This window comes from Loxodonta africana, chromosome 22, assembly GCF_030014295.1.
Source record: "Loxodonta africana isolate mLoxAfr1 chromosome 22, mLoxAfr1.hap2, whole genome shotgun sequence".
Lineage (NCBI taxonomy): Eukaryota > Metazoa > Chordata > Mammalia > Proboscidea > Elephantidae > Loxodonta > Loxodonta africana.
Genome location: NC_087363.1, coordinates 56,503,854 through 56,531,215, shown reverse-complemented (window position 1 = coordinate 56,531,215; position 27,362 = coordinate 56,503,854). Strand labels below are relative to the sequence as shown.

General features: G+C 39.2%; 1 protein-coding gene and 1 long non-coding RNA gene across 7 annotated transcripts in view; both read left to right on the top strand.

The window, feature by feature from the left end:
• Positions 1-27,362, top strand: part of PPP4R2 (protein phosphatase 4 regulatory subunit 2) — a 78,027-nt gene that overhangs the window by 15,058 nt on the left and 35,607 nt on the right. The window lies entirely within an intron of this gene.
• The window catches only part of LOC135228497 (uncharacterized), a 40,119-nt gene continuing 12,799 nt past the window's right edge, over positions 43-27,362 (top strand). The window contains exon 1 of the long non-coding RNA XR_010319066.1: positions 43-27,199. This is a non-coding gene — a long non-coding RNA (uncharacterized LOC135228497). The remainder of the gene's footprint in view (positions 27,200-27,362) is intronic.

The following is a 27,362-nucleotide window of genomic DNA, read 5'->3' as shown; positions in this document are numbered from 1 at the left end:
CTTCTATCTAGTCTCAGTCAGACCATTAAGTCTGGCTTTTTTTTTTTTGGCACTGTATTCTTTTTTTTTTATTTTTATTGTGCTTTAAGTGAAAGTTTACCAATCAAGTCGAACTCTCATACAAAAATTTATAAACACCTTGCTATACACTCCTAATTGCTCTCCCCCTAATAGGACAGCACACTCCTTCCCTTCACTCTCTTTTCGTGTCCATTTAGCCAGCTTCTGACCCCCTTTACCCTCTCATTTCCACTTCATACAGGAGATGCCAACATAATCTCATGAGTCTACTGGATCCAAGAAGCTCATTCTTTACCAGTATCACTGTCTATCCCATAGTCCAGTCCAGTCCAGTCCCTGTCCGAAGAGTTGGCTTTGGGAATGGTTCCTGTTTTGGGCTAACAGAAGGTCTGGGGACCATGACCTCCGGGGTCATTCTAGTCTCAGACCATTAAGTCTGGTCTTTTTACAAGAATTTGGGGTCTGCATCCCACTGCTCTCCTGCTCCCTCAGGGGTTCTTTGCAGTGTTCCCTGTCAGGACAGTCATCGGTTGTGCCCGGGCACCATTCTAGTTCTTCTGATCTCAAGCTAATGTAGGCTCTGCTTTATGTGGCCTTTTCTCCCTCTTGGGGTCATAATTACTTTGTGTCCTTGGAGTTCTTGATTCTCCTTTGCTCCAGGTGGGTTGAGACCAATTGATGCATCTTAGATGGCCACTTGCTGGCGTTTAAGACCCCTGTCACTGCATTCTTTTTTTTTTTTTAATTGTGCACTAAGTGAAAACTTACAAATCAAGTCAGTCTCTCACACAAAAACGCATGTACACCTTGCTACATACTCCCAGTTACTCTCCCCCTAATGAGACAGTCCTCTTTGTCCCTCCACTCTCTCTTTTCATGTCCATTTCACCAGCTTCTAGCCCCCTCCACCCTCTCATCACCCCTCCAGGCAGGAGATGCCAGCATAGTCTCAAGTGTCTGCCTGATCTAAGAAGTTCACTCCTCACCAGCATCCCTCCAACCCATTGTCCAGTCCAATCCATGTCTGAAGAGTTGGCTTCGGGAATGGTTCCTGTCCTGGGCCAACAGAGGGTCTGGGGGCCATGACCACTGAGGTCCTTCTAGTCTCAGTCAGACCATTAAGTCTAGTCTTTTTATGAGAATTTGGGGTCTGTATCCCACTGCTCTCCTGCTCCCTCAGGGGTTCTCTGTTGTGTTCCCTGTCAGGGCAGCCATTGGTTGTAGCTGGACACCATCTAGTTCTTCTGGTCTCAGGATGATGTAGTCTCTGGTTCATGTGGCCCTTTCTGTCTCTTGGGCTCGTAATTACCTTGTGTCCTTGGTGCTCTTCATTCTGCTTTGATCCAGGCAGGTTGAGACCAGTTGATGCATGTTAGATGGCTGCTTGCTAGCATTTAAGACCCCAGAAATCACTCTTCAAAGTGGGATGCAGAAAGTTTTCTTAATAGATTATGCCAATTGACTGAGATGTCCCCTGAAACCATGGTCCCCAAACCCCTGCCTCTGCTATACTCTGGCCTTTGAAGCATTCAGTTTATTCAGGAAACTTCTTTGCTTTTGGTTTAGTCCAGTTGTGCTGACCTCCCCTGTATTGTGTGCTGTCTTTCCCTTCACCTAAAGTAGTTCTTATCTACTGTCTAATTAGTGAATACCCCTCTCCTACCCTCTTTCCCTCCCCCCTCTTGTAACCACAAAAGAATGTTTCCTTCTGTTTAAACTATTTCTCAAGTTCTTGTAGTAGTGGTCTTGTACAATATTTGTCCTTCTGCAGCTGACTAATTTCACTCAGCATAATGTCTTCCAGGTTCCTCCATATTATAAAATGTTTCACAGATTCCTCACTTTTCTTTATAGATGTGTAGTATTCCATTGTGTGAATATACCATAATTTATTTATCCATTCATCCGTTGGTGGGCACCTTGGTTGCTTCAATCTTTTTGGTATTGTAAACAGTACTGCAGTAAACATGGGTGTGCATATATGTGTTCTTGTAAAGGCTCTTATTTCTTTAGGATATATTCCAAGGAGTGGGATTGCTGGATTGTATGGTAGTTCTATTTCTAGCTTTTTAAGGAAGTGCCAAATTGATTTCCAAAGTGGTTGTACCATTTGACATTCCCACCAGCAGTGTGTAAGTGTTCCAGTCTCTCCACAGCCTCTCCAACATTTATTATTTTGTGTTTTTTGGATTAATGCGAGGCTTGTTGGAGTGAGATGAAATCTCATTGTAGCTTTGATCTGCATTTCTCTAATGGCTAATGATCGAGAACATTTCCTCATGCATCTGTTAGCTACCTGAATGTCTTCTTTAGTGAAGTGTCTGTTCATATCTTTTGCCCATTTTTTAATTGGATTATTTATTTTTTTGCAGTTGAGTTTTTGCAGTATCATGTAGATTTTAGAGATCAGGCACTGGTCAGAAATGTCATAGCTAAAAACTTTTTCCCAGTCTGTAGGTAAGTCATCTTACTCTTTTGGTGAAGTCTTTGGATGAGCATAGTATTTGATTTTTAGGAGCTCCCAGTTACCTAGTTTTTTTTTCTGCATTCTTAATAATGTTTTGTGTACTGTTTATGCCATGCATTAGGGCTCCTAACGTTGTCCCTATTTTTTCTTTCAAGATCTTTATCGTTTTAGATTTTATATTTAGGTCTTTGATCCATTTTGAGCTCGTTTTTGTGCATGGAGTGAGGTATGGGTCTTGTTTCATTTTTTTGCAGATAGATATCCAGTTATGCCAGCACCGTTTGTTAAAAAGACTGTCTTTTCCCCCATTTAACTGTTTTGGGGCCTTTGTCAAATATCAACTGGTCATATGTGGTTGGATTTATGTCTGGATTCTCAATTCTGTTCCATTGGTCTGTGTGTCTGTTGTTGTACCAGTACCAGGCTGTTTTGACTACTGTGGTGGTATAGTAGGTGCTAAAATCAGTGAAAGTAAGGCCTCCCACTTTTTTCTTCTGTTTCAGTAATGCCTTATATATCTGGGGCCTCTTTCCCTTCGATATGAAGTTGGTGATTTGTTTCTCCATCTCATTAAAGAATGTGGTTGGGATTTGGATTAGAATTGCATTAAATGTATAGATTGTTTTTGGTAGAACAGACATTTTAATAATGTTAAGTTTTCCTATCCATGAGCAAAGTATGTTTTTCCACTTATGTAAGTCTCTTTTGGTTTCTTGTGGAAGTGTACTGTAGTTTTCTTTGTATAAGTCTTTTACATCTCTGGTAAGATTTATTCCTAAGTATTTTATCATCTTGGGGGCTATTGTAAATGGTATTGATTTGGTGATTTCCTCTTTGATGTTCTTTTTGTTGGTGTAGAGGAATCCAACTGATTTTTGTATGTTTATCTTGTGTCCGGATACTCTGCTGAACTCTTCTATTAGTCAGTAGTTTTCTGGAAGATTCCTTAGGGTTTTCTGTGTATAAGATCATGTCATCTGTAAATAGAGATACATTTACTCCTTCCTTGCCAATCCGGATGCCCTTTATTTTTTTATCTAGCCTAATTGCTCTGGATAGGACCTCCAACACAATGTTGAATAAGGGCATCTTTGTCTGGTTCCCGGTCTCATTGGGAATGCTTTCAGGTTCTCTCCATTTAGGGTGATGCTGGCTGTTGGCTTTGTATGAATGCCCTTTATTGTGTTAAGGAATTTTCCTTCTATTTCTATTTTGCTGAGAGTTTTTATCATGAATGGGTGTTGAACTTTGTCAAATGCCTTTTCTACATCAATTGATAAAATCATGTGATTCTTTTATTTATGTGGTGGATTATGTTAATTGTTTTTCTAATGTTGAACCATCCCTGCATACCTGGTATGAATCCCACTTGGTCATGGTGAATTATTTTTTTGATAATGTTGTTGAATCCTGTTGGCTAGAATTTTGTTGAGGAATTTTGCATCTACGTTCATGAGGGATATAGGTCTATAATTTTCTTTTCTTGTGGTGTCTTTACCTGGTTTTGGTATCAGGGATATGGTGGCTTCATAGAATGAGTTTTTTGGTAGTATTTGGTCCTGTTCTATGCTCTGAAATACCTTTAGTAGTAGTGGTGTTAACTCTTCTCTGAAAGTTTGGTAGAACTCTGCAGTGAAGCCTTCCCGACCAGGGCTTTTATTTGTTGGGAGTTTTTTGATTACCTCTTCAATCTCTTTTTTTGTTATGGGTCTATTTAGTTGTTCTACCTCTGTTTGTGTTAGTTTAGGTAGGTAGTGTGTTTCTAGGAATTCATCCATTTCTTCTAGGTTTTCAAATTTGTTAGAGTACAATTTTTCATAGTAATCTGATACGATTCTTTTAATGTCAGTTGGGTCTGTTGTAGTATCGCCCCTCTCATTTCTTATTCGGGTTATTTGCTTCCTCTCCTGTTTTTCTTTTGTCAGTTTGGCCAGTGATTTATCAATTTTGTTGATTTTTTTTTTTTTAAAAAAGCAGCTTTTGGTCTTGTTAATTCTTTCAGTTGTTTTTCTGTTTTCTGTTTCATTTAATTTAGCTCTAATTTTTATTGTTTGTTTTCTTCTGGTGCCTGTGGGTGTCATTTGTTGTTCTCTTTCTGTTTGTTCAAGTTGTAGGGATAATTCTTTGATTTTGGCCCTTCTTTTTGTATGTGTGCATTGATTGATATAAATTGGCCTCTGAGCACCGCTTTTGCTGTGTCCCAAAGGTTCTCATAGGAAGTGTTTTCATTCTCATTGGATTTTCTGAATTTCTTTATTCCATCCTTAATGTCTTCTATAATCCAGTCTTTTTTGAGGAGGGTATTGTTCAGTTTCCAGCTGTTTGATTTCTTTTCCCGTTATTGATTTCCACTTTACGGTTTTATGGTTAGAGAAGATGCTTTGTAATATTTCAGCGTTGTGGATTCTGTTAAGGTTTGCTTTATGACCTAATTATGTGGTCTATTCTAGCGAATGTTCCTTGTGCACTAGAAAAGAAAGTATTCTTGGTTGCTGTTGGGTGGAGTGTTATGTATGTGTCTACGAGGTCAAGTTGGTTGATTGTGGCATTTAGATCTTCTGTGTCTTTATTGAACTTCTTTCTGGATGTCTTGTCCTTCACTGAAAGTGGTGTGTTGAAGTCTCCTACTATTATCGTGGAGCTGTCTATCTCACTTTTCAATGCTGATAGAGTTTGTTTTATGTGTCTTGCAGTCCTGTCATTGGGTGCATACATATTTAATATGGCTATATCTTCTTGGTGTATTGTCCCTTTAATCAATAGATAGTGTCCTTCCATATCCTTTCTGATGGATTTAACTTTAAAGTCTATTTTGTCAGAAATTAATATTGCCACTCCTGCGCTTTTTTGATTGTTGTTTGCTTTATATATTTTTTTCCATCCTTTGAGTTTTAGTTTGTATCTCTGAGTCTAAGGTGTGTCTCTTGTAGGCAGCATATAGACGGGTCTTGTTTTTTAATCCATTCTGCCACTCTCTGTCTCTTTATTGGTGCATTTAGTCCATTTACATTCAGGGTAATTATGGATAGGTATGAATTTAGTGCTGTCATTTTGATGTCTTTTTTTGTGTGTTGTTGACAGTTTCATTTCCCAGTTAATTTTATGTGCTGAGTTGATCATGTATTGTCCTTTCCTCATATTTGTTGTTGTTGATTTTGTTTTTACCGAGTCTCTATTTTTTTCTTGTGTTTTATTTTGATGAGTAGGATGGTTTGTCTCCTTTGTGGTTACCTTGTTATTTACCCCTATTTTTCTAAATTTAAACCTAGCTTTTATTTCTTTGTATTGCTGTATCTTCCTCTCCATATGGAAGGTGTATGATTATATTTCATAGTCCCTCTTTATTATTTTAATGTTGTCTTCTTTTATATAGTAATATCACTGTTACCTGTTTTGAGCTTTTTATTATTATTATTCTTGCTCTGTTTTTTTGGATTTCCCTGTCTGGGGTGACTTCTAATTTCTCCACCCAGTGTTCTAGTCTTGGGTTGATACCTGGTATTATTGATTTTCTAACCAAAGAACTCCCTTTAGTATTTCTTGTAGTTTTGGTTTGGTTTTACGAATTCCCTCAACTTGTATTTATCTGGGAATGTCTTTATTTCACTTTCATATTTAAGATAAAGTTTTGGTGGATATATGATTCTTGGCAGGCAATTTTTTTCCTTCAGTTTTTTAGATATGTCATCCCATTGCCTTCTTGCCTGCATGGTTTCTGCTGAGTAGTCCGAGCTTATTCTTATCGGCTCTCCTTTGTAGGTGACTTTTCGTTTATCTCTTGCTGCTCTTATAATTCTCTCTTTATCTTTGGTTTTGGCAGGTTTGATTATAATATGTTTTGGTGACTTTCTTTTCAGATCTACTTTATGTGGAGTCGATGAGCATCTCGGATAGATATCTTCTCAACTTTCACGATATTAAGGAAGTTTTCTGCCAATAAATCTTCAACAATTTTCTCTTATCCCTCCCTGTTCTGGTACTCCAGTCACTCATAGGTTATTAAAAAAAACATTTACTTAATGCCAACTTTGGTACCTAAAATCTTAGACCTCACCGAAATGAAGTTTTAAGAATGAAAACGTTGACTGGTTATAGTGATTTCTGTCCAGGCCCAGTACTTGCCTAAGCTTCATCAAGTTTCTTGATATACTCATGGCTGATAAGCTAGTCAATCATTTTGCTTTGTCAGAACTTTACTTCAGCTTGGACACAATCAGTATCTTTGGTTACATTCTTCACATTGTGTCAACATCCCCATTAATTCTGTTCTAGTTGTTTCACTCTGATTGACTTAAACTCCCTGCCCTCACCCCGCCAAACTTCTTGCCTGTGCTTTAAAATAGCTCTTGTCCATGTGATTTTATATTTAAAAAAAAAAAATTCAAGAGTGACAATCTTTGCTTTTTGAGCTAAACTGCTACTTAGTTTAAAGGTGACTTAAGGGAATAGTTTTGATTGAAGGTTTGAAGAATAACTTAGGGCAGTAGTCTTGGGACTCCTCCAGCCTCAGTAGGTCCAGAAAGTCTGGATTCTTTAAGAATTTGAAGCTCTGTTCTACATTTTTCTCCCTTTCTATATGGATCCATCTGTTGTGTCCCTGATCAGAACATTCAGTAGTGGTAGCTGGGCAGCATCTAGTTCTTCTTGCCTCAAGGTAGAGGAGGTAGTGGTTTATGAATACAGTTTGTCCTATAGTCCAGTTCCTTCTCTGATTCTTAGGTTTCCTTCTTTCTCTTTTGTTCCAGACAAATAGAGACCACTAGTTTATACTGCAGATGGCTTCTTACAAGCTTTTAAGATCCCAGCCACTGCTCACCATACTAGAAGGTAGCACATAAATTTCAAGATCTATGTTATGCCCATTGACTGGATTGTCCCATAAGATCATGACCCTAATCTAAGAGGCAAACATTTAGTGAACATCTGTTTTGTACCAGACACTATCAGATGTTCAAATGCATAGCAAAATTTAATTTACAAGTACCTTCTGAAATATGTATCTCTCTCTTTTAAAAATAAGGATACTGAGGCATACCGAACTTAAGTAGCTCAAGGTTGTGCAGTTGGTGAGTGATGAAATTTAGATTTAGACTCAGGCGTCTAATTTTAGAGCCTCTCATAACCTGTACTTTATAGCTTGTGTCCTTTGTTCAGTTGCCTTTTCACATCTTTCCCCTTTACTGTAGCGGTTTCAGAATTCTTTCAAAACTTCCATTAGAATTTGAAGCTATGCATTTTGATGGGAGTGTAGCTTATCACTATTATTTCTGTAATATCTGAGACCTTCATGCTGCTTACCTAAACCTGACCTCACGTACCTGTCCGGCCTTCCTTTTGTTGTGGCCCAACACAGTGTGACCTTCTAAGCTGTGTATAAAAATGATGTGTCAAAGGTCCTCTAACTTCATGAGGGGAGAAGATAATCAACATAAGCTCAAAGCTGATTCCTATGAGGTGGAAGTCAGACATCCTACACTCTCCAAACATTTTACCAATCCTGATGCTATCCGTCCCTCTCACTGCACTCTCTGCTTCGCTCTGGGTTCAGTAATTTGTTTCAATAGCCATGCAGAACTCACGGACCATACTCAGGATTATGGGGGTCTATTAGGGAAGTAACAGGCTGTAACTCAGGTTCAGGATCAACTTGGAAGTAACAGGAACTACTCAGGATACAGTTCTTTGATCAGGACAGCTTCTTGGCCATACTCACAGGCAGACTTAGCTCTGGTCCTTGGCCCTGCTCAGGCAAGTGTTACAAAGATCTTTTCTCCACCGATAAGTGCTTGGAGGCACGTCACCCCACCAGGAAGCCTTCTGCCTGAAGGTGCTCAGTCAACCCACTGTAGCTGCCTGGCTCTGTGGGCCAGGAAGCCCATCATGTTGTCTAGCGCTGGTCTGGCTCTGTTGCTTCTCAAGCCATCACCAGTGTTACATCTGTCTCTGTCTTCTGGGTCTGGGAGGTTCTCACTGCAGGGACCCCAGCCCCAAAGGACTTGCTCCATTTCTGGCTCCTCTTCTTCCTGGTAGTGAGGTCCCTCCTTACTCTGGGATTGGCTTCCTTTAAGCCTAGTGGGATGGCTTAACTGTCCAGTCCCCTTGGTGGGCTGTAAGCACTTATTTGTGTAGTCTTACCCAGTCATTTTGTGGGAATTATTTTTTATAATGACCATGGTTAGAGCTAAGGGTCATATAATAGCAGTTCACTGCACTGTACTGTGTCGCTTAGTTGGGGAAGGGGTTGGTTGTGGGTTGCGATTTAAGAAAAGCTTTGTTATATATTTACCAGAAGGGTCAGTAAGATAGATGACTGATGTACCCTTAACTTTTCTAATTTTGTGACCTCAAAGGGTAAAAACTTTCAGTAATTGTAATTTTGCAGTGACATAAATTTGAACCATACGGGCAGTGAGACTGATGTGTATATTTTAGCTGGAGCCTAGCTATCTCCTTAGTATTTGCATCTTAGATTTGTTATTCACTGTCAACCAAAAATCTTACACTCATAACGACCTTGGGAGGTAGATGGTGATACTCCCATTTTACAGATGATGGAACTGGCGGAAATACATACTGTAGAGGTATTTGAAATTTAAGGGATATGATAGATCTCTTCATACGAGTGCATTTATAAGTTTTGCACTGTTGTATATCTGAAGGAGCCCTGATGGTGCAGTGGTTAATTGATTGGCTGCCAACTGAAATCTGCCAGCTACTCTGCAGGAGAAAGGTGTGGTGGTCTGCTTGCTAAAGATTACAGCCTTGGAAACCCTACAGGGCGGTTTACTGTGTCCTGTATGGTCGCTTGATTCGGAATGGACTCGATGGCAATGGATTTTTTTTTTTTTTTTTGGTTTATCTCTGGGAGTAAGGCTGAGGTAGCTTTTTGGCAGTATACTAATAGATACATAGAGCATTTATATTCAGAATTGCTAAAGTGAATTTAATATTTTTGGAGACTGTTTTATTCCCATCTTCTTTTAGGGACGTTGTTGTCTGCAGTTATTCTTAGGAGGCTTTTTGAGATTGTGGCCAAAAATAGAGTGGTTCTTTGAGTGCTTGGAGACTGGTTCACTTTTTCTAAGACCTTTGCACACAAGAGTGTTTCTGTAAGAAGCGATGTGGGTAGATGTGGCCTAGTTTCCCCCTCTCCCCACCCCCCCCCCCCAGTCAGTACTGGTGGTGAATTCGAGGTTTTCCTGTTCACAGGGCCCTTGCAAGCCAACTTGTCCTCTTCCCACAGAGATACTGATGTCTCTCTTATCTTGCTCCAGCTGTTCATATTAGAAAGTGCATGGAGGGGATGTTTTGTTACCTTGTCACCTAGCTTTCTTGTAAATATTTTCTATGGCCTTTGGTTTTGCTATCCTAGTTGCTGTAAACAAACAAACAAAAACAAAAAAACCAAACCCATTGCCGCTGAGTTAATTCCAACTCGTAGCGACCCTGTAGGACAGGGTAGAATTGCGTCACAGGTTTTTTTTGTTAGCAGCCGTAGCACTTAACCACTACACTACCAAGTTTTCCTAGTTGCTGTAGAATGTAGTTTTTTTTTTTTTTTTTTGTCATAGTTTTAAGGTTCTTAAATATGGAGAATATCATATACATGCCTTTTCTTTTTCTCCATTTTAGTTAAGGAGTTCTTCGGGGACAATAACTGCATTTTGAGTGTAATGGATCACATAGTTTAAATATTGTGCTCATAACATGAAAAAGTTCCTATGTACAGAGATTACTGAAATTAATACTACTTTAGAAAATTCTGCCTCTTTTTTATGGATGAGTTTTTTATTATGAAAGTGCTCTTGGCGGGGAGAAACTGCTATTCTACCTGCTTGTATATTCTTACAAAATTTTTCTACACATATAAAAGTGTATATATGTTAATCCTTTTTTTTAAAGTACACGTTGTATCAAACTTCTGCAGTTTGCCTTTTTGATCTATTTGCCATCTTTGTTTTTATGGGCTGCATGTTGAGTGTAGCACAAGGTACTGTAAGAAGGTACCATAAGGTATACCTACCTTCTTGGTTGGTCATTTAGGCTGTTGACAGTTAAAAACAATTAGGAACAATGCTTAAGTGATGTATTTGCTCTGGCACAGACAGGACAATGGGAATTAAGGAGTGAAGATACGTATATTGTTATTTTTGACAGAGATTGCCAGCTGGCCTGCCAAAAAAGCCTTTTCAGTTTACGTTTCTGCTGACAGTGTATGATACCTATCGCTAATCCATGTAAGCACTGAACATTATTAGACTTTTAAATCTGAAATTCTCATGGGTGCAAATGGCATCTCATTTTAGTTTGCTTTCTTTAATTTTGTGCTGGCATCTTATCATTTGTTAATTGCCGTTTGTAGTTTTCTGTCCTTTACTCATCAACCTATGAGTTGTTCCTTTTTTGAAATTTTTTTTTTTTTCACTATTTTTTTATTGATGGAAACCCTGGTGGCATAGTGGTTAAGTGCTACGGCTGCTAACCAAAGGGTCGGCAGTTTGAATCCACCAGCCGCTCCTTGGAAACTCTATAGGGCAGCTCTACTCTGTCCTATAGGGTCACTATAAGTCGGAATCGACTCGACGGCACTGGGTTTGGTTTGGTTTTTATTGATAAAAACAAAAAAATAGCCTGATAATGTTACTTTTTAATAAATTATACTTTTGCTAGGAATAATCTGAGTTTAAGACAGTCTTATATTGCAAGTTGTTTAAAAAGGATGGACATGATCACATAGCAAAGGATAGTCTTCCCAATGCTTGGTAGATTGAAATGTTATTTTGGCATATATTCATCTTTTCAATTATATTCCAAAGACAAATAGTTGTATATACTAGCTCTGTAGCCTTCACTCCAAATTATGAGTAACATATTTAAATTTGTTTGTGTTTATGACAGGACTTGAAATTCTGTCCTTGTAGAAAAAATTTTTAAAAATACATGACCTCACCCAAAGAAACGCAAACCCATTGCTGTTGAGTTGATTCTGGTTCATTGTGACCCTATAGGACCGTGTGGAACTGCCTCATGGGGTTTTCAAGGCTGTTTAATCTTTAAGGAAGCAGGCTGTCACATCTTTCTCCCGTGGAGCAGATGGTGGGTTTGAACCGCAGACATTTTGGTTAGCAGTTGAGTGTTTGAAACCACCGCGCCACCAGGGCTCCTTTTTTAAATAAAAAAAATCCTTTTTTAAATAAGTCCTGGCCTATTTGGCAATAAGCTAAAGCAAGCCAGTTAAGATGTGAACAAAGAATCTGTATTCTGCTCTTAGGTTGACTGAAAACTGGGACCTCTCTGAGATCTCAGAAATGTCATAAAGTCCTCTTAAGCTTGAAGGAATGAAAATACTACACACAGAAAAATGGCATATCTTAAGATTGCTCTCTACTATCTTAAAATTAGTTGTGGATAAATTTTTTATTTAAGTGTAAATAAAATATTTAATTTGACCTATGAAGTCTACTTAAGTTAATAAGACTTAGCAGCAAATTCGAAGATAATTGCCAGATTTGTTGGCAGTTAATTGAAGATGTTTGAGATGTAAGATTTTTCTGGAAAATTCACATAATTCTGTAATATTCTTTATCACTTTTCTATTCAGTACTTAGATGAGTATCCTTTTCAATACCCAAAGATGCAGTGATTCTCAACTAGGGGTGACAAAGCCTGGAGTCATTTTTGGTTGTTAAAATTGGGGAATGCTACTGGCATCTAGTGAGTAGAGATCAGGGATGCTTTTAAACATCCTGTAATGTACAGGACAACTATTATCTGGTCCAAGATGCCAGTATTGCTGAGGTTGAGCAATCCTTTTTTTAATAGGAAAAAGCATACTTAGGTTTTAGAAAGTATCTTATACTTCATTTGTTCTGTGACTTTTGAAATAAAAAAATAGCAAGTGTAATAAAGTCATTCAGGTCTTTAATAGGGTCTGTAGTTTTACTTTTCAAAATTCTACTTGAGAAATTTAGAAAAGTCTAATTCGAGAAATAAATACTAGTTGAAAATTCATAGCCCATTAATTGTAAATGCCATCTTTCCTGCTTTTCAGTAAAGAGAAAAGTCCCAGATGTTTTGCCTTTTATCTAATCAAATATGATCTCTGTTAGCTGCCTTCACTGTACCAGTCCTGTGTGTGTGTGTGTGTGTGTGTGTGTGTGTATATATGTATATGGGAAAGAGAACCTTTGATTCCTCACTTTGTTGATGGATTAGTTGTGTTTTCATTAGCGACTCCACATACACCTAACATAATTTCCTGTCAGTTCTGCCCACCAGAAAGCTGGCAGTTATGTGTATCTCACAGACCAAGTCACAGACCACCACACAACTGGCTAATATGCTAATGGGCCATTAGTGGCAGTAACACTGACCACTTCTCTCACCTCCAGTCAGGACCCAAAGGAGCTAGCTACTCTGGCCGCTGGCAATACCCCTGCTTGCTGTCCTTGAAAGGGGAAGGGTTGGATACATTGTGTCTGGAAAGGACAAGAAAGAGATTGGTTGGTTCTGTCATCTTTCAGATGTAACTGCACATTAAAGTGAGGACTCTTCATCATACATACATCTCACACAACATGACAAGACCATGGTAAAAGTTAGAAATACAACTATTAATATACCAGTATATTTTAATGCAGCTATTAATAACACTTTGTTAAATCTGGTACAGGCAGTAAGCTGTATGGGTGTAGACCAAAACATTCCTGGGCAGACTATGAATGACCATTCTAATTGTTCCCTTTGAAGTCTCTTTGTACAGCATTAGGAGTTAATACCATTCATTCCTTCTTAAACTTTTCTCCTATTGGTGAAACAAATACTGTCTTATTTAACATGCTTTCGTGATCTGGGGGCTTTTTAACTTTCCAGACTTGTCTCCTGTTACTGCCCCTAACTTTCCCAAATTACTTGCAGTCCACTGAACTAGTACTCTATTTTGCTGGTGTTACATCCTAATAGCATCTTGCCATGCATTGCCTCAGAAGTTCTTCCTCATGGGATAACTACAGCTTGTCTTTTAGGACTGCCCAGACAACGCCATTCATAATACATACTAACCTAATAAAACCCTTTTTTTCCATAGAAAATGCCGTTTTTCTGATATGCATTGGTCGTGTGTTCTGCCATAGCTTTTTGCATACTTTGCCTCTTGTACTTTGAACATGTATGTCATCAGGAGGGACCAGCCCCTGGAGAAGGACATCATTGGTAAAGTAGAGGGTCAGCAAAAGAGAGGACGACCTTCGGTGAGATGGACTGATGCAGAGGCTGCAACAGTGGGCTCAAACGTAACAGTGATTGTGAGGATGGCGAGGATGGTGCAGGACCGGGCAGTGTTTCATTCTATCACTGAGTCAGAACCAACTTGACGGCACCTAAGAACAACATAGATCCTAAAGACCACAGTGCTCAAGGCAGACATTCTTTACTAGTTAAGCTAAACTCTTGATTGGTTTTAAGAAAGCATCAGAGGATATTTTTGGTTTAAGGTTTAAAGATTATCTCAGGGCAGGAGTTTTGGGGGATCATCCAGCTACCCTGACTCCAGAAAGTCTGGATTCCATGAGAATTTGAAATTCTGTTCTGCAAAGAATTTTTTTTTTTTAACTTTATTAGTTGGTATCAGAATCCTTAGCTTGTTTGCTGCGTGTAAATATTCCGAGTGAGGTATGTTTGCTTTCTCTTTTCCCTTTCAGTTTCTGTATTTACAGATTTCTGTCTATCCTTTAAGTGTCAACTTAGTTCTTATCTAAGCCTTCGCAGATTTTCAAAGAAAATAGTATCTCTCTAAATTCATTTTATCATTTTTTATTCTGTGTTACGGATATCTTAATGTAAATATTATTTCTTTTTGATCATTATATCCATATGTGTCTTGTATCAGTGTTCCTTGAAAACCATAGAGTAACTAAAGATTTGTGCAATGAGTTCATCTCTCTTTGTATTTACTAAGTAAATTCAGATGTGGATTACTTTATGTAGATGTATTCTTGAAAACTTATATGTTGAGTTTTGTGAAGGAAACATTTTAAGTGTACTTATTCTTGGACCCCTGTCTCCGGTGACTAGGTGGCGTGAGTGGAACCACCAGTCCTGAGGCTCCGATGATGTGGGTAGGTGAGGACCCTGCTTCATAGGCAGAGTGGTGTCAAATATCATGAACCTACCACTCCACCATATAACTGATACGGTTGAGGTTAGACTTCAGGTATATACCCTGTTGTACTGCGCTAATGAGGGCCTACGCCGTTGTGATGGGCCCACACTTGCCTATTTAAGGGTGAAAGGTATTCAAAGTCCCTGGACCTCTTACGCCTGTGCCCAGGCAAAGGAGCTGTTTCTGCCCTGAGTTGTCAGCTTCGGGGCGCCGGCGGGCTATTTTTTCCTGTTTGTTAATTTATTCCCTCTCCAAGGCTTGGAGAATAGCTCACGGTGCATGACGGGTCCTACTTTCGGCCCAGGGGTTGCAGCAGTCTTTGAAGCCAGTTCTGACCCAGTGCAGAGCGGGAAGGGGGCAGGTAAATAGGAGAGAGGTTTTTCCCCAAAGGGGTATTCTTTGATCCACGTGGTAGGTTAGGCACAAGTACTTATCTTTTGCCGATTGAGTGCCACTTTTCATTGATTCTGGAGGTGTGAGTGGGCTCTCCGTGCTCTGTCTGTCCCGATGTGGAAAACGTGTCCTGAATGCCACTGCTTGCCTCACTGTGCTCGCACCAGGGGATGTGGCTTGTGGGGTGCGGGTTCCCATCAGGTCAGGTCTGTCAGCTTCTCACTGCTTCTGAACTGTCTCTCCTTCCCTCTACCGTTCAGTCCGATTCCTCAGCTTTGCCTTTGATGTTCAGGGCTCCTGGATTGTCATATGTAATCGATTCACTTGTTTTTTCGCGTCTTTGTTGTAAGAGGGACCACAGGAAGCATCTGACTACTCTGCCATCTTGGCTCTGCCTCCTCTATTTAATATTATTTTGTTTAATATGTCGCCCACTGCTTTTATCAGCATTTGCCTGTGCCAAGTGTGTTAAGTTCAGTTTAAAAATTAGGACTGAGGAAACTTTTATAACTCTACAGTCTCCAGGTTCCCGACATCTGACCTGGGGACAGCTTGGCGCGTGCCCTTGAATGTTATGTAGATTTGCCCTCACTTTGAACTGATTGCACCAGCTCTGCTTGAAGCAAAGTCATCATCACGATCACCTTCACTTGCTGCACGTGCGGCTTTTAAATCAGTGAAAAGTCTTGGAGCCTTTTCCTGCGCTAACCCACTGCCATCGAGTCAGTGCAGACTCACAGCGACCCCATAGGCTTTCCCAGGCTATAAATCTTGCGGTGGGGGGCAGGGGGAGAAGATCGCCGTATCTTTTTTCCGAGGAGCTGCTGGTGATTTCAAGTCACCAACCTTTCTGTTAGCAGTTGAGTGGGTTAACCATCTTGCGCTAAAGTTAGGCTAAATAAATAGGCACTTGTTCCGACTTACCTACAGATGCGACCTAAGGACACAGGAACAGTTGTTGATGGTAACCTGGGGACTGCCTGTAGTTCCTTAAGAGGGTAATAGTTTTGCAGGTGCTTCTTTAATCAGCATGTGCTTTGAGCCCAGGACTAATCATGTATAGAAGGGAATCAAGGAATAATGATTATTTTTGTTATTTCTGTTTTTTAAATTTTGGTGGGGGGAGTGAAAGCTTTGTGTCAGGTGATACTAGTGTTATTCTGTGTAGAGTGCAGTAGGGAGAACTTGGTCAGATTAGATGGGAATAAAACGGAAATTGCTTTAAATTTTGCCTCCTAGAATTTTAAAAAATATTTTTATAAATTATAGCGATTTCTTAAGATTTTGACAGAATTACAAACTTCATAAAATAAAACTTTAACCCCAGATTCCCTTTGATATGATACCCAAAAAGACATTTTAAAATGTTAGTAAGTTTGCATTATCTGCATATGTTTATTTTTCTACATTTTAATATCTTTGAAACTGAAATGACTTTAAATCACCATTAGTGTCCTAGAATTATAGGTGGCAGCATTTTAATTTCTTAGTGGTTCATAAAATAATGGCGAATCTTACAATTGATGCTAAGTATGATTTAATAAATACAGTATTATTAGCTCTTTGAAGGTTTAGGAGGCGCAGGTAATTAAATGTGCTGGATAGCTAGTATGGACTGCTTAAAAGAGTTGTTCGTTCACTCTTGAAGGAGTGACTTATTGAGTATTCAGTGTAAGTAGATTGATGGCATGTTTCACTTAAAAGATTTTAAGAAATATTTTAATACATTGCTTTTATATTTAGAAAGTATCCTTTCTTAGTTGTTCAGGTCAGTATGAGGATTTGTGGAAGAAACTTGTACCCTTGATTTCTGCCTATTTGAAGATTTCACTTTTTGAAAATTTGTAAACAATACAAAAAAATTATTGAACCGCATTAGTGGAATGCAGTTTTCTAAATGTGGTAATTTTGAAATTATTGGATTTGTTATTGAGATGAGGCATAGAGAGTTTAAAAATGTGACCAGATATTTAAATATGTTTTTATTATAAAAGAATATTTTATTTAAAATAATTTGAATGATGCCACCCCCCCCCAAAAAAAAACCCTGTTGCTGTCTAGTCAATTCCGTCTTCTAGCAACCCTATAGGACAGAGTAGAACTGCCCCATAGAATTTCCAAGGAACACCTGGTGGATTCGAACTGCCGATCTTTCAGTTAGTAGCCGTAGCACTTAGCTATTGCAGCACCAGGGTTTCCTTGAATGATGGCAGATTTCATCAAAGACGGGACCGGCTCTCCATTTCTATTCCCCAGGGTAATTTAGCATATTAATTTTGAACATGCTCAGTATCTTTATGTAGTCAGTAAAATACAAAATGGAGGTTGGCATTTAATAAATAGCTTTGGGTGGGGGGAGAAGAAAGGTCACCAGAAAAAAGTAAGATATACTTGAATGACCCTTTGTGTTCTAAAAACTTAAATTTAGGTTTTTCAGGCATAATATACTTGAAAAAGAGTTACCACCCACATAGCCCCTTAAACTTTGATCAACTTTTGCTTTTTGGTATTCGGTTTGAATGTTTTTATTTCTGAATTACAAAGTTTCAGTTAACTTTTAATTCTCAATTTATAATTTCACTGAGTGTAAACAGTTATTGTGTGTATTCTTAAAAGGTAAAGTGACATGTTATTAAAAAGAGAATAGCTTTGTAGATGTGATTGGCTGGAATGTATAGCCTTCAGACTAGAAACTTTCAAATTCATAGAAATACATATTTATAAATTCAGATTCAATTTTTAATGTAGGAAAATCAAGCTTTATCGTCTGGTGCAGGAACAGTCCTATATTTTGAAGACCTAGAATATTTATGTTGGAAAAAGATAAAATTCACTTAACTGTAATCAGTGGATAAAGCTCTAATAAAGGAAAATAGCAATAAAATTAACTTCATTTGCAGTGGTACATGATACATTATCTGTGTATTACAACATAGAGGACCTTTGACATTCTGGAGGGTTACCCAAATTCTCAGGATACCTTGATGGAACTTTAGGCATTGAGCCGTTTGCTAGACTGTATATTCTCATTTAGGAATACACACTCAGCCTTGAATTAATCTACTAGTCTCAAAACATTTTAATTTATAAGAGATAAACTTTTAAGTTGTAATTTGAAAGTCCAAAAGAGGATTTTTGTCCTCCCTCCAAGGCTCAAATACCTACTAAAGCTAGAACATTAAAGATTTAATCACAGAAGAGTAATTTTGCTTTTTAAAAGCATCAAAGTAGTTTGATTTTTTTTGGCTTGCATGGATTCTGGTTCACTTAAGTCAAAAATGAACAAAAAGAAAAAATTATTGGAAGGATACTGAGGTGTAGCGCTTAGAATCAAGGGTTGAACTATACCGACAAGCCAAGGATATGGGGATGGGGCACCTCATGGGCCTTAGCAGTAGCTAGACTATTTCTTTAGGTTGTTGACAGAGGGGTGATTTGGCTCCAATGAATTCTAGTATTGGGTTCTTTCCATATTTCACATTTATGGGAGGAATATCTGGCTTACCCCAGGATTAATTTACTTTTGCAGGGGCAGGGAGTGAGCAGGGAAACAGAGCTAGCAACTGCAGACCCATGCTTGTGAATTAGGTCTCTTTCTGGGAAAGGGGAACCATGAGCTGGGGCACCACCTCATTGGTGTACTCTAACCAGAATATATATGTCTATACAATACTCCCAATTCATCATACAGGTCACGTGTATTAAAATTGTTGTTTGGAAACCATTGTGAAAGTTAAAACTGATTGATGTCAGCAGGAAATCACCTTGACCTTCAAGAATCTAAATAAATTACTTCTAATCCCTCGTGCTGTAATTGTGGGAAATTAAATGCTGTTACCAAGGTCTCTACAAATTGCTGAAAAGCTTACATTCCTTGAAACTACTACTTCTGCAAAATTAGTATCAAAGTGTTTTTATGACGAAGACAGTTCCCTTCCAAAGAGAAATTCTGGTACTTGATTTTTGGCTTCATGGAATCTGATTTTATAAAGGAAAAAAAGCCACAGAACTACTGACTATGGTATGGGCAGAGTATAATAGTTGCTTTAAGGGAGTTACAAACACAGAGTTTTGAGAGCAGAGTGAGTTGATTTCTGGCAAGTTGATTAGGTAAGGGTAAATGGTAATGAGTTGGAAGATGGCAGCTGGTATACTGGCCATGGGACAAGAGACATTTCAGCTCAGTCCAGGCAGAAGGAGCAGTGAGCAGAGAAATAGGAAAAAGTTCAGGGCTGTGGAGCTAGATTTGGGATATATCAGAGTGCGCCTTGGTAGTGGTATTACGCAGACTAAAAAAAAATTTAAAAAACCCATTGCTGTCCAGACAGTTCCGACTCATAGCAACCCTAAAAGACAGAGTAGAACTGCCCCATAGAGTTTCCAGCGAGTGCCTGGTGGATTTGAACTGCCGACCTTTTGGTTAGCAGCCGTAGCACTTAACCACTATGCCACCAGGGTTTCCGATTACGGTTTATTAATTAGGTAATGGGGAGACATAGATTTTTAAATTTAGAAGGACCTTAGAAGTTATCGAAGGTTTTTGTTTTTTTTTAAATAATTTTTATTGTGCTTTAAGTGAAAGTTTACAAATCAAGTCAGTCTCTCACACAAAAACCCATGTACACCTTGCCACACACTCCCAGTTACTCTCCCCCTAATGAGGCGGCCCACTCTCTCCCTCCACTGTCTTTTTGGGTCCGTTTTGCCAGCTTCTAACCCCTTTAACCCCATCTACACTGTCATCGCCCCTCCAGGCAGCAGATGCCAACATAGTCTCAAGTGTCCACCTGATCGAAGAAGCTCACTCCTCACCAGCATCCCTCTCCAACCCATTGCCCAGTGCAATCCCTGTCTGAAGAGTTGGCTTTGGTAATGGTTCCTGTCCTGGGCCAACAGAAGGTCTGGGGACCATGACCACCGGCGTCCTTCTAGTCCCAGTCAGACCATTAAGTCTGGCCTTATGAGAATTGGGGGTGTGCATCCCACTGCTCTCTTGCTCCCTCAGGGGTTCTCTGTTGTGTTCCCTGTCAGGGCAGCCATCGGTTGTAGCTGGGCACCATCTAGTTCTTCTGGTCTCAGGATGATGTAGTCGCTGGTTCATGTGGCTCTTTCTGTCTCTTGGGCTCGTAATTACCTTGCGTCCTTGGTGCTCTTCATTCTCCTTTGATCCAGATAGGTTGAGACCAATTGATGCATCTTAGATGGCTGCTTGCTAGCGTTTAAGACCCCAGATGCCACTCTTCAAAGTAGGATGCAGAATATTTTCTTAATAGATTTTATTATGCCAATTGACTGAGATGTCCCCTGAAACCATGGTCCCCAAACCCCTGCCCCTGCTACGCTGGCCTTCGAAGCATTCAGTTTATTCAGGAAACTTCTTTGCTTTTGGTTTAGTCCAGTTGTGCTGACCTTGCCTGTATTATGTGTTGTCTTACCCTTCATCTAAAGTAGCTCTTATCTACTATCTAGTCAGTGAATATCCCTCTCCCATCCTCCCTCCCTCCCCCGTCTTGTAACCACGGAAGAATGTTTTCTTCTCAGTTTAAACTGTTTCTCAAGTTCTTATAATAGTGGTCTTATTACAATATTTGTCCTTTTGCAACTGACTAATTTCACTCAGCATAATGCCTTCCAGGTTCCTCCATCTTATAAAATGTTTCACAGGTTCCTCACTGTTCTTTATCAATGCGTAGTATTGCATTGTGTGAATATACCATAATTTATTTATCCATTCATCCGTTGGTGGGCACCATGGTTGCTTCCATCTTTTTGCTGTTGTAAATAGTGCTGCAGTAAACATGGGTGTGCATATATATGTTCGTGTAAAGGCTCTTATTTCTCTAGGATATATTCCAAGGAGTGGGATTGCTGGATCGTATGGTAGTTCTATTTCTAGCTTTTTAAGGAAGCGCCTGTTGAAGGTTTTTGAGCAGGGGAGTAATAAGTTAGGACTTTGCCCTGGGGAAGTTGTGTAATTCAGGGGAGTTAGGGAAATCACCAAAGGAGCCCTGGTGGTGCAGTGATAAAGCGTTTGGCTGCTAACCATAAGGTTAGCAGTTCGAACCCACCAGCTGCTCTGCAGGAGAAAGATGTGTAAATCTACTTTCATAAAGATTTACAGCCTTGGAAAGTTTATGGAGCAGTTCTATTCTGTCCTATAAGGTCACTGTGAGTTGGAATTGATCAGAGGACAGTGAGTTTGGTTGTGGTGGGTTAACTTGTTGCTGTCGAGTAGATTCGCATGCATATTGACCCTGTTGGCAGAGTAGAACTGCCCTGTAAGGTTTCTAAGAATCTGCTGGTGAATTTGAACTGCTGACCTTTTGGTTAGCAGGTGAGCTCTTAACCACTGCACCATCATGCATGTCATTGAAATATATTGAGCTATATTAGGTCTTCTCTCAATTTCATGTTTTGAAAAATCTCTTCCGGATCCACCTTATCTACTGTATTCTCAACTGGTTGATCTCCAGACCTGCCTTAATTATCTTGGGGGTCTCCGTTCACCATATTCCGGAGTTCACTTTCTTATTGGGTCTTCAGATTCCTAGATACCATGTTGTGTTCTTTCTTGGTTTACTTCATTGTTTTGGTGGAGTTCAGCCTCCAATAGCTTCCTAAGAGAAGACATAATTGTAAATACATTTTTTAAATATTTTCAGTGTCTGAACATGTGTTTATTCTACCCACTTAACGGGTAGTTTGGGTATGGAATGCTGGGCTGAAAATAATTGTCTCTTTGAATCTTGAAGGCAGTTCTGCATTGCTTTCTTCGTACAGTGTTATTGAGAAATCTGAAGCCCTCTTTATATGTAACCTGTTTTAGATCCCTGAAATTTTGTGCAGTCTTCCCTTTGATCCCCAAATTATGATGTGCCTTGCTTTAGGTCTGTATTTTAACCCTGTGTTGACCACTCTCAACAACTCTTGTTGACTTAATTTGAAAACTGTTGTTGTTGAGTCAGTTCCAACTCATGGCGATCCCGTGTGTTACGGAGCAGAATTGCTTCCTGAGATTTTCTTGGCTGTTACCTTAATGGAAACAGATCGCCAGGCCTTTCGCGACACTTAGACCAAACCCACTGCCCTTGAGTCAGTTCCGACTCATAGAGACCCTGTAATCATAATACACCACCTAGGGATCTTCCAATTGAAAACTAATGTCCTTTAATTTGGGGAAAGTTTTTTGATTTATTTTAATTATTGATGTCTGTGGTGTTGTTTTTTTTAACTTGGGTTATTTAGATTTTAGACTTTTTGTACAGCTTTTCTGTTTTTAAGATTGCTTTCCTTATTGTCTTCTGCCTTTTTACTGTACTTAACATTTTCTTAAGTTTATATTTAAATTGCAAACTTTTAATTTCTGCTACTGTATTTTGAATTTCTGAGGTTTATTGTTATTTTTTAATTTCCTATATTGTGTCATCTTGTTTATAGGTGAAATACCTACATCTCTTTGATGATATCAGTGTTAGTTTCTTTTGAGGTTTTCTCTCCTGGCATAATCTGGTTTCCTTCAAGTTGCCTTCATTTTATTGATTTGTTTTGGTTCTCTGTTATATTAGATGTTCTCCAGAATTACCTGGTGCTCCTTGACTGCAAGCTCATTTTTAAGAGAGGCACACCCAAAGAACTGATTAGAAGGTCTGTGGCTAGCCTTTGCTAGTTGGATATCTGCCTGGCTCTTTATCTTCTGGGACCTGGGGATCTCAGCATTTAATTTTGGTCATATTCCATTGCCATCAAGTTGATTTTCACTCATAGTGACCTTACAGGACAGAGTAGAACTGTCCTATAGGGTTTCCAAGGCTGTAATCTTTACAGAAGCAGACTGCCTCATCTTTCTCCCAGGGAGAGGCTGGTAGGTTTGAACCACCAACCTTTTGGTTAGCAGCTGAATGCTTAACCACTGTGCCACCAGGCCTCCTTTTGGTCACTTAATCCCTTCCTATTTTTAGCACATTCCCCCATTTTCAATGCTTTTATCTTCTTTAGAGAATAAAACTCCAGAGGGGTAGGGAATGGAAGAAAGGAGCAGTCTTCCTGCTGTGTTGTTGGTGGAAGAGATTTGGGATTTTGACTGCTCAAGCCTAACCAAACCTTTTATTTTTAGCCCCACCTTCACGTCTACTTTAGGAACCCTGGTGGCAAAATGGTTAAAATGCACCGCTGCTAACCAAAAGGTCAGCTCTTTGAACCCACCAGCTGTCTCACCAGCTGCCCTGAGGGAGAAAAAGATGTGTCACTCTGCTTCCTTAAAGATTACAGCCTTGGAAACCCTATGGGGCAGTTCTACTCTGTCCTGTAGGGTCGCTATGAATCGGAATTGATTGTTTTCACTTCTACCGAGTTTCCCAACTCATGTACCTTTGAGATTTTGTAATGAAAATCCGCTTGTTTGTCTGCTCTTTCCACTACTGAAGGATTGAACGTTGGTCCCCTTCTGTTTCCAGAATGTTGCAGTTTTGTTCCCCAAGTTGTCTTTGTTCTTATGGTTTATGCTTTTATGAAAAGATCCCCTTTGAATTGTTTTAATGAAATTTCTAGAAGGAATGGATATTTCTCTTACTCTCCTCCCCCAATATTGAATTTTCTGTCTTTAGACAGAATCCCATCACTTCCAGTTATTGCCTCCTGGGTAGCAGACCCTTCAAAATCTTTATGTTATTTGCTCGATCAAAACCAAGCTTTTCTCTTTTAAAAATGTGGAATTTAGAAAATTCATCTTTGTACTTATTGAGAATAAATTCTATAATAAAGACTAGGTGGTTTTACTTAAAATGTACAGTGAATTGTCTGATTAATTTTTACTATTAATAGCACTGTAATTATTAGTACACTGGGCAGATGTCAGATAGTAAATTTAAATGATAATTGAGTATTAATGGGCCACTTTAAACATTCATTTATAATAAAAAATGATGAGGCTTGGGCAGCTTAAAGGATTGAGTTGTTACATTTCTTCTTTGGTTTAATTTTAGAAAAATTTTGATAATAACTATGTTTTTCCATCAGGTTTTCAATTATTGCTGATACTGTTTAATACAAAAACAGTATCAAACAATGCTGGTGTGCCTGAACCATTTTACTGTCTCTTCAAATTGGGTTTGATCATTTTACATTGAAGAAAAAACTTATGTTGTTTTACCCAGTCTTTATTTCAAGACATGTGTATGTGTTTTGGTTTTATCTACCACCCTTAACAGATTTTAAAACATACTTTGCACTTCTTAAATATGTCACTTCCTCAAAGATGTTGCCCTCGTTAGATTTAATAATTACCCTTATTAGATATTAGTGTAGATATTAGCATCATCTATTTATAAGGCTAGGAAAAAAATCAGGGAAATAATTTCAGGCCTGAAGGACGTCAGAGAATGTTACCAGCCCATTGCAGAATATGTAGAGAAACAAGAGTGTAGTGTGCATAATTGTTCTAAAGATTGTACAGCACAAAATTATATCGTCACCAGAAGCTTCAAATAATCAGACTTCATTCTGTATGCCTTTTTAAATTCAGGGTACTGTCTATGCCTTCTTTATAAACTTGTTCAGAAAAAGAATTTCTGCCATTCAGCTTTTTGTGATTGACTTAAACCACCAACCCCAACTTCTCATTCTACCCCCAGTCTCTTTCTAAAATTCATAGAGGATATGTTTTTTAAAGGCCATTCTGGTAGCAGTATGGTAAAAAAAATATATATATATATATATTACTTAAAAAATAAACCAAGTGTTTGAAAATAAAAGTTCTATTAAACAATGTGCCATCTTTTAAATGTGTGCTAAATGGTGTCTTTATTGAATCAGTAATCTTTTTGTGCAGTATTTTCCAGATTAAAAACTCACCAACCATTATCACTGTGTCAAAATGGCATGGAGGTGGCATCCTACCTCCTGTAACTTCAGGGGTGAGAAGGCTGATTTTAACGAGGCGCCCGTCAAACTTGGCCTCCACCCTCTACACCAGCCGTCCTTCTCGTGGCACTCTTTACTTCTCTGCTGGGTTCAGTAATTCGTTTTGGTGGCCACACAGAAATCAAAGACAATATTCATTATTATGGGGCTTATTAGGGAAGTAACAGGCTACAATTTAGGTTCAGGAACACACAGGAAAAACTTTTCGATTAGGACAGCCTTTTCCCAGCGGTGCTTGCAGGCAGACCTTTCCCTGGCCCTTGGCCTCTGCCCTGCTCAAGCAAGTGTTACAAAGCTGTACTCCGCTAGCAAACCTCCTGTCCAAAGGCACTTGTCTTTCTCAGTCCTCACTGTCCCCTGCTGATCTCTCCCACCGCTATTTCTCTGCCATCTCCTCTCTCCCTCCTTCCCCCCCCCCCCCCCCGCCACCCCTGACTGCCTTCCTTGTTTTCTCTCTCCTCCTCCTGATGCCTGGAGCTTCTCAACACAGGGATCCCTGTCCAAAGGATGTGCTCTGGAATCCTCTCCTTGCTCATTCCAGGTCCAGCAGGATGGCAAAACTGACCAGTTCCCTTGATGGGCCACAATTACCCTATTTGCATAGTCTCACCCAGTCACTTGCATGGGAGTTACAAGACCATGGTGAGAAAGGCCACACAAAAGCCATCCATCTCACCTTACATAGAATGTGGAGACTGCTATAAACTAATTGGGCATATTTTCCTCCAAGTTGTCATCTTCAATAATCCCACCTCTTATTTGATGACACTGAGTAGTTATTTTTGAACAACTTTTTTGGGGGAGGGAGAATGGGGCTACAGAGATTTTTTTTTTTTTAATTTTAAATTTTTATTGTGCTTTAAGTGAAAGTTTTTACAAATCAAGTCAGTCTCTCAACACAAAAATTCATATACACCTTGCTATATACTCCTAATTGCTCCCCCCCAATGAGACAGCTCACTCCTTCCCTCCACTCTCTCTTTACGTGTCCATTCTGCCAGCTTCTGACCCCCTCTGACCTCTCATCTCCCCTCCAGATAGGAGATGCCAGCATAGTCTCAAGTGTCCGCCTTATCTAAGAAGTTCACTCCTCACCAGCATCCCTCCAACCCATTGTCCAGTCCAATCCATGTCTGAAGAGTTGGCTTCGGGAATGGTTCCTGTCCTGGGCCAACAGAGGGTCTGGGGGCCATGACCACCGGGGTCCTTCTAGTCTCAGTCAGACCATTAAGTTTGGTCTTTTTATGAGAATTTGGGGTCTGCATCCCACTGCTCTCCTGCTCCCTCAGGGGTTCTCTGTTGTCTTCCCTGTCAGGGCAGTCGTCGGTTGTAGCTGGACACCATCTAGTTCTTCTGGTCTCAGGATAATGTAGTCTCTGGCTTATGTGGCTCTTTCTGTCTCTTGGGCTCGTAATTACCTTGTGTCCTTGGTGTTCTTCATTCTCCTTTGATCCAGGTGGGTTGAGACCAGAGATTGTCTTTTTATTAATAGCAAACTGAAGTTTTGTTCCAAAATGTTTCCAGTTTGTCTTTTTTATTGCATCATATGTAGATATAGATGCAGATTTCCTGGAAGGGTTATTGGTTTCAGTGTTGACATGTTCATTTTCCATGTGTTCAGAGAGTCTTTGGACTAGAGTACAAACGATTCTGCTTTGGTCTGAATAATTGTTACTTTTTCTTCCTTCTGAGTGTCTGTAGATATGGAAAAAATACTTTCTAAGTATGTCCTTATTTGATCAATAATCTAAAATTAGCATATAACTTTGGGGTACATGTTGAGACACAGGTAAAAAATAGTCTGTATGTAAAATAACACAAAATAGACAAATAGTGGAATATTAAAAACCAGTATTATAAGTACTGTTCAAGACACTTGGGGCCTCACCTTCAAACTCCAGAATTTCTAGGGTGCAACTTGTGCTCTAAACTGTATAGTTAGTAATCTCTCACCACCTTTGGCTATGCCAGACTCATTTTTGTATTTCAGTAACAGAAATTACAAAGCCCTAACCATTTATGCATAGACATTTCAGTCTTAAAAAACTGAACAATAGTGTTTACTTTGCTGTAAAACCAAATGAGTTGGTCTCTCGGTTGGTTCAGAAAGGAGTTTTTTTTCACTCCTCCTTTCTCACTACAGAGAAGATTACACCCAAGGAAACAGTTCTAGGTCAGATTTCCACATCGCATTTTCCTGAACACCTGTAAGTGATTTATGAGACAGTTTTTAAATGCAGGTAAGTTTTTTTTTTGTGAATTACCTGTCTTTTAGACTCCTCCTCCACTTTAAAATATATATATATATATATATATATATATATATATATATATATATATATATATATATATATGCTGTTTTATTCCTCAAATTTTGTAAGACTTTGGTCTTGAAATTCTGTT